The 6,000-nt window shown below is 37.7% G+C and overlaps 1 protein-coding gene across 4 annotated transcripts in view; it reads right to left on the minus strand.

Annotated features, from left to right (window-relative positions):
- The window catches only part of LOC110023955 (protein ACCUMULATION AND REPLICATION OF CHLOROPLASTS 3), an 84,964-nt gene that overhangs the window by 60,376 nt on the left and 18,588 nt on the right, over window positions 1-6,000 (minus strand). The gene's annotated exons all lie outside the window — the stretch shown is intronic.

Raw genomic sequence — 6,000 nt, forward strand, 5'->3', positions numbered from 1 at the left:
ATGAACCTTACTACAAATAATATCATAAGAATCATGGCCATTCAAACAGCTTTTTAAGTGATGCTCAGTACTAGCATGTGCTATCTATGATGGGCTTGAGCGCCGATACTATTCTTTGCGCTGCAAGACGCCATGCAAAGCAAGTACACATGAAAAATAAAAATGAAATTTACCAACAAGCACCTCCACTCAACACAATGATTAGCACTAACAGTGAAATAACTAATAAAGATACAAAGACGATAAACATTAATAATGCTGATACCATTTCTAATGTTTCAGAAATGTAACAAATTTGGTCCCTCCATCACTGTCAATCCAAAGCTATTGAAGAGGTTGCATGACTTCCTTGGATATAAGTTCAATGAAAAGTTATATTTATTAATTTTAAATGAAGCTCTGCAAGAGTACTTGAGAGCTCACAACTCTGGTTTTGATTGATATTTATCATAGCATAAAAAAGGACTTGAAAGCTAAAAAGTTGATTGACGCGGGCATCCAGCGCCCTACGCAACAGCTGTTGTGACTTCCTTTGCCCACGACAAGTTCAATTCAAGAAAAAGAGGGACGACCTTGTCTTTCTAGGCATTGGCTTCCCTCCTATTTGGAGCAAGGTCCACTCTTCTTTACCCTAGGTCTGTCAGTATGTTTCTTGTTTTAGGTAAGTTTTTCATTGTGCTTCTGTTAGGACAGTCATAGGCATCCCCTGTTTTCCCATCTACAGTTGTATCCAAGGACGAGTAGTGCTCCGGTTGTATCTCATTCCAAGGTAGTGATACTCCTTCAGGCGTCCAGTGGTATTCCGGTTGTATCGCGTTCCCGATGCGGCATTTTTCCTTGAATTTCCTCATCCTCTGCAGCCATCTATCTGTTGTCATCGTCACCATAACTGTTGCAGCCACCCCTTAATACAGCTCCTTTGTTGTCACCTGCATCCCCCATACCTCCTCGCCAAAGTCCCAGCCACCTACCAGCCTTCCAATCCTTCTACCTCGAAGCCACCAACCTCCCTACTCTTCCACATTGTTGTCGACGCCCCAAACTCGCTTTTCCCTCACTGTTACCGCCCCAAACAGCAAAATGCTGCAATTGAACCGTCGTCCCTTGCTGTCCTGTTGTTGTCGCCGCCTTTCCAAAGCCCATAACGAGCATCAACACTACCCGAGATCCACCCTAGCTATGTGTTATGTGTTGTGTTGTCATTATTACAATTTCTGTGAGTGGTTGTAACCTTCAATTGGTTTTTTTTCAATAATAATATTTTTTTTTACTCATTGTGGTTTGGGTTAACTCCAGTATCATTTGGCATCAGAGCTAGTTTAACCCTAATCCTACCATAAGGTTTCAAGCACCGACCAATACCCAATCCTATCTCCACCCAACACCCTTCCCCTTTACTGATTTTTTTTCCAAACAGGTCGGCCCAAAATGCTCTTTCCCACCCTACATCAACCCCACACACCCTTTCACCGCTTCAACCCTAAAACCTAACCCTATAGACCAGGAGTTTAAATGAAAGATATGAAGTTCGTCGAGTGCTACAATGGATTGTTGATATTTAGAAAAGGACCCAGAAAGAGATCATCATCGAGCATGGTAGTGAGATCCGAGAGAGAGTGAGAGGGACACTTGAATACCTTTCATAGAGTTGTTCGTAGTAGAGAAGACGGAGCACGATGCTTTGGCATAAAGTATCAGAGGAGCATGAGAGATCAAGTGATTGTTGAAGGACCCATAATGAAGTGCATGTTTGAGATACAAAAACTTGGGAGTGAAAGTGAACATACCGAATTTCGAAGGGAGAATGAATCTGGATGGCTTCATAAAGTGGTTGTTTAACACCCAAAATTTGAAAAAAAATATTTTGAGGGGATCAGAGGATTTTTGAGAAACCTTACATGGTTAAGCCCCCTTAACTGTAATACGCAACGCTTCTTATGACCTAGACATGAGCTAAGAAGAATTTATTATTATTTGTCAACAACAACATAGGAAACTCATAGGAAAAATATCGATGAATCATTAGATCGGTGTCATAAGAGCATGCATCTTTTACCTTTCAATAACTCCAAAAAAACTTAGTTCTGATTTATGATTTCAGCATTAAGATTTTAGAACACTTTATTTTCGGCAAATATAAACCTTTGAACTGAACTTCGTAAAGTAAACTATAAATAAATATGTTAGAAAAGTTGATAAGTTTTCTTGTGGAATCGATATGCGGACTCTAATTTTACATTTTACTTGATCGACACGTATACTTGCCTAAGTGATTGATTGTTTCACAACAATTTCAGGCATCACATAGTCCTACCGTCTACGGAGTCTGATATTACAAGTGCCCTTGATAGCATAGAAGAGCTTGTAAGATCAACTTTAGTGATAATAGAAGAGAGTGAAATAAAAGAGCCGGTTCAGACACAGATCAGGTAGTACAGAGAGAGTTTTAGGATGTCTTGTTAGATAGCTTACTTCCATGCCCATCATTATTTACGGTGATTTAGGTTGCCCTCATTTCAGATCAGATTGAGTCAACCTGAGGTTACTTTGGAATGATTTAGCAGAATATACATGACATGCAGTCCTAATTCATTTATGTAGCTTATTCCTAGAAGGTTGGACCAATATGGATGGTTGCTTGCAATTAGAGAAAACTCTTCAGGTGTTTTGGGAGACAGTGCAGTCAACAGTGGGATCCAAGTGTCCATAGGGGCACAATCAAAGATCCTTTAACCACGAAAGGTTGTGGCAACTTCGTCAACATCAACATGCAGATAGAAGCTTCCATGAATGAGGTCTAAGCTCCCCCAAATTTGAGAGACTAACATGGGCGTCCAGCGCCCTACGTGGCAACTGTCACGACTTCCTTTGCCTTAGTCCAGTTCAACCCAGGCAAAGGACGGACTAGCTAGTCCTTCCAGGCAAGCAGGGTTCACTTCTCATTACCTTAAGTCTATAAGTATGTTGTTTTTTTGTGTTTTTGGATATTTTTTTATTGTGTTTTTGGATATTTTTTTATTGTGTTTTTGTCAGGACAGTCGTTGGCGCCCCCTGTTTTAACTTCTAGGATTGTATCGAAGAACGAGTGGTGCTCTGGTTATATCTCATTTCGAGCTTGTAATTCTCCTCCAAGAGTAGTGCTGCACCGGCTGCATCATGTTTCCAATGTAGTATTTACCCTCAATTTTTCTAATCCTCCGCAACCTTCCCTCCCGCAGCCATCATCGCCATAATTGCTACAAACACCGTTTGGGAAAGCACCTTTGCTAGCGCCTGCAGCCCCCATACATACCTGACACCCATCCCTGCCATCGAACAGCCTTCCAGCCCTTCTACCTTGCAGTCTCCAGCCACCTCACTCTTCCACAATGTTGTTGACGCCCCTAACTCGCTTCCCCCTCATTGTTGCTGCCCCTAAAAAGCAAAATGTTGTTGTTACAACCATCGTCCCTTGCTGCCCTTAATATCCAGCCGCACATAATCGTCATCGCCACTTTTCTAAGCCCCAATCATCACCAACACCAGCAATCTACCTTAGCCGTGTGTCATTTGTCGTGTTGTCGTTATTTCCCATTTCTACGTGTGGTTGTGCAACTGCTATTAGTTTTTTTTTTCAGTAATAATATTTGCTTTCTTATTATGGTTTGGGTTAACTCCGCTATCATTACTCTTCTAAAAAAGGCTATTAAAATAGGCATGTCGACACTGTGGAAAAAAATCTATGATAGCATGGCTAATTGCATTAAGATGTTTACCATAATAATCTAAGGTAGTCTAAAAAAAGATTACACCTAAGCAGACAGTAAGAGAGTAATGAGTATAAAGGTACAAAGGGCAATAAGAGGGGAAATTTTATGCTTATTAAGTATAGGAAACAAAGATAATAGAGAAGTACAAATACAAAGCTTAAATATTGCAAAGAGAACAGAAAACAAAGTGGAGGATGACAACAATAAACTTTATCCAGCTAATTATGAAATTGTATGTTACGGTAAAAGATTATGGAGATATTAATATTGAAAAGAAACTTATAGAAAAATTTCCTTCAATCATAAAAGAAGCTGACAATTTCTTATATAACACATAAGACACTATTATTCACAAAACTAATGGCCAACTAACTCTACTTGTAATAGGACAACTCTAATCTCAAAGAGCAGAACAAAACAATAGCCATTATTTTTTGCTTTTGCTAAATTCCTAGCATGAGCAATTTTGATGATTAAATTTTCGGTTGGATGTTAATTTCATAAATTGTCATGTTATCAAATTTTTCCTAAAAGATGGGATCTTAGAAAATGAAACAACAAAGGCAAGATAGTAAGGCAACATTGAGAAGTTAATAAAGAAGGTCTAAAGAAATATTTTTTTTAGAAATACAAAAGGAAAAGATATGACTTCCATTGATCTAAAAAAAAAGTAAATTTTGTAAAAGATTCACAAAGGTAACATTACAGGTTAAAAATAATAAAAAGTTTCATTTTTTACCGTCGCATTAGTAAAAAATAAGTTGAGGAGGCTTTAAAGAAAATCAAGGGTGGAAGGTCTGTAGGACCTGAAGATATCTCAATTGAAGTGCGGAAAAATTTAGGTGATTTGGGAGTTTCTTGGCTTACTAAACTCTATAATATTATTTTAAAAACCAAAAAGATGTCTGAAGAGTGGAGGAAGAGTATTTTGGCCCCCATTTTTAAGAATAAAGGGGATGCACAAGTTTGGGAGTTTCTTGGCTTACTAAACTCATTAATATTATTTTAAAAACTAAAAAAGATGCCTGAGGAGTGGAGGAAGAGTATTTTTGTCCCAATTTTTAAGAATAAAGGGGATGCACAAAAGTGTGCAAATTATAAAGGAATTAAGTTGATGTGTCATACTTTAAAATTATGGGAGAGGGTAATTGAGCATAGGTTAAGACGTATTACAAAGATTTCTCATAATCAATTTAGTTTTATGTCGGGAAGGTCTATCACGGAAGTTATACATTTATTGAGAGGTTTGATGGAGAAGTTTAGAGATAATAAGGAGGATCCACATGATTTGATTTTTATTGATTTAGAAAAAGCTTACGATAAGGTTCCAAAAGATATCCTTTGGAGAGTTCTTGAGAAGAAATATGTTGATATGACTTATATTAATATATTTAAGTCATTAAGGATATCTGTACTAGACCTATTACTTGTGTTCAAACTGAAGGAGGATTGACCAATATTTTCCTATTTCTGTTAGATTACATCAGGGATCGGCTTTAAGCCCATATCTTTTTGCTTTAGTTATGGATGTACCTTGGTGTATGTCTTTTGTTGATGATATCCTTCTCGTGGATAAAATGAGAGAAAAAGCCCAAGAAAAACTTGAATTATGGAAGTCCATATTGGAGTCTAAAGGCCTTCATTTAAGTAGAATTAAACTGAATACATGGAATGTAATTTTAGTGATAGTAGCTCTAGTGACATAAGTGTGACCTTGAGTGATCAATTTATTAAAAGGTGTGAACGATTTAGATATCTCGGGCCTGTTGTTCAATTGTTCAAAACATTCAAAACAATGGTGATATAGATGGGGATGTTGATAGTAGAATTCAAGTTGATTGGTTGAAGTGGAGGATTGCTTCGGGTCTTTGTTGTGATAGAAAAGTATTGCTTTGACTGAAAGAAAAATTTTATAAGAGGGTTGTGAGACAAGCAATGCTCTATGGCGTTGAATGTTTCCCTTTAAAAGAGAAGCATAATACTGAGTTAAGTGTTTTCGAGATGATAATGATTAGGTGGATGAGTGGCTATACACTTAGAGACAATATGTGAAATGAATATATCAGTGATAGGGTTGGTGTAGCTCCAGTGACGAACAAAATTAGAGAGAGTCGTCTTAGATGGTTTGGTCATAATAAACGTCGGTCATCTGATGATCTGATTAAGAGAATAGATGTATTAGACTCAATTTATGTTGAGAAAGACAGAGGTAGACCTAGGAAGACTTGGGCTTATTGTATTAAAAATGATC

Source organism: Phalaenopsis equestris, unplaced genomic scaffold (assembly GCF_001263595.1).
Source record: "Phalaenopsis equestris unplaced genomic scaffold, ASM126359v1 Scaffold000002, whole genome shotgun sequence".
Lineage (NCBI taxonomy): Eukaryota > Viridiplantae > Streptophyta > Magnoliopsida > Asparagales > Orchidaceae > Phalaenopsis > Phalaenopsis equestris.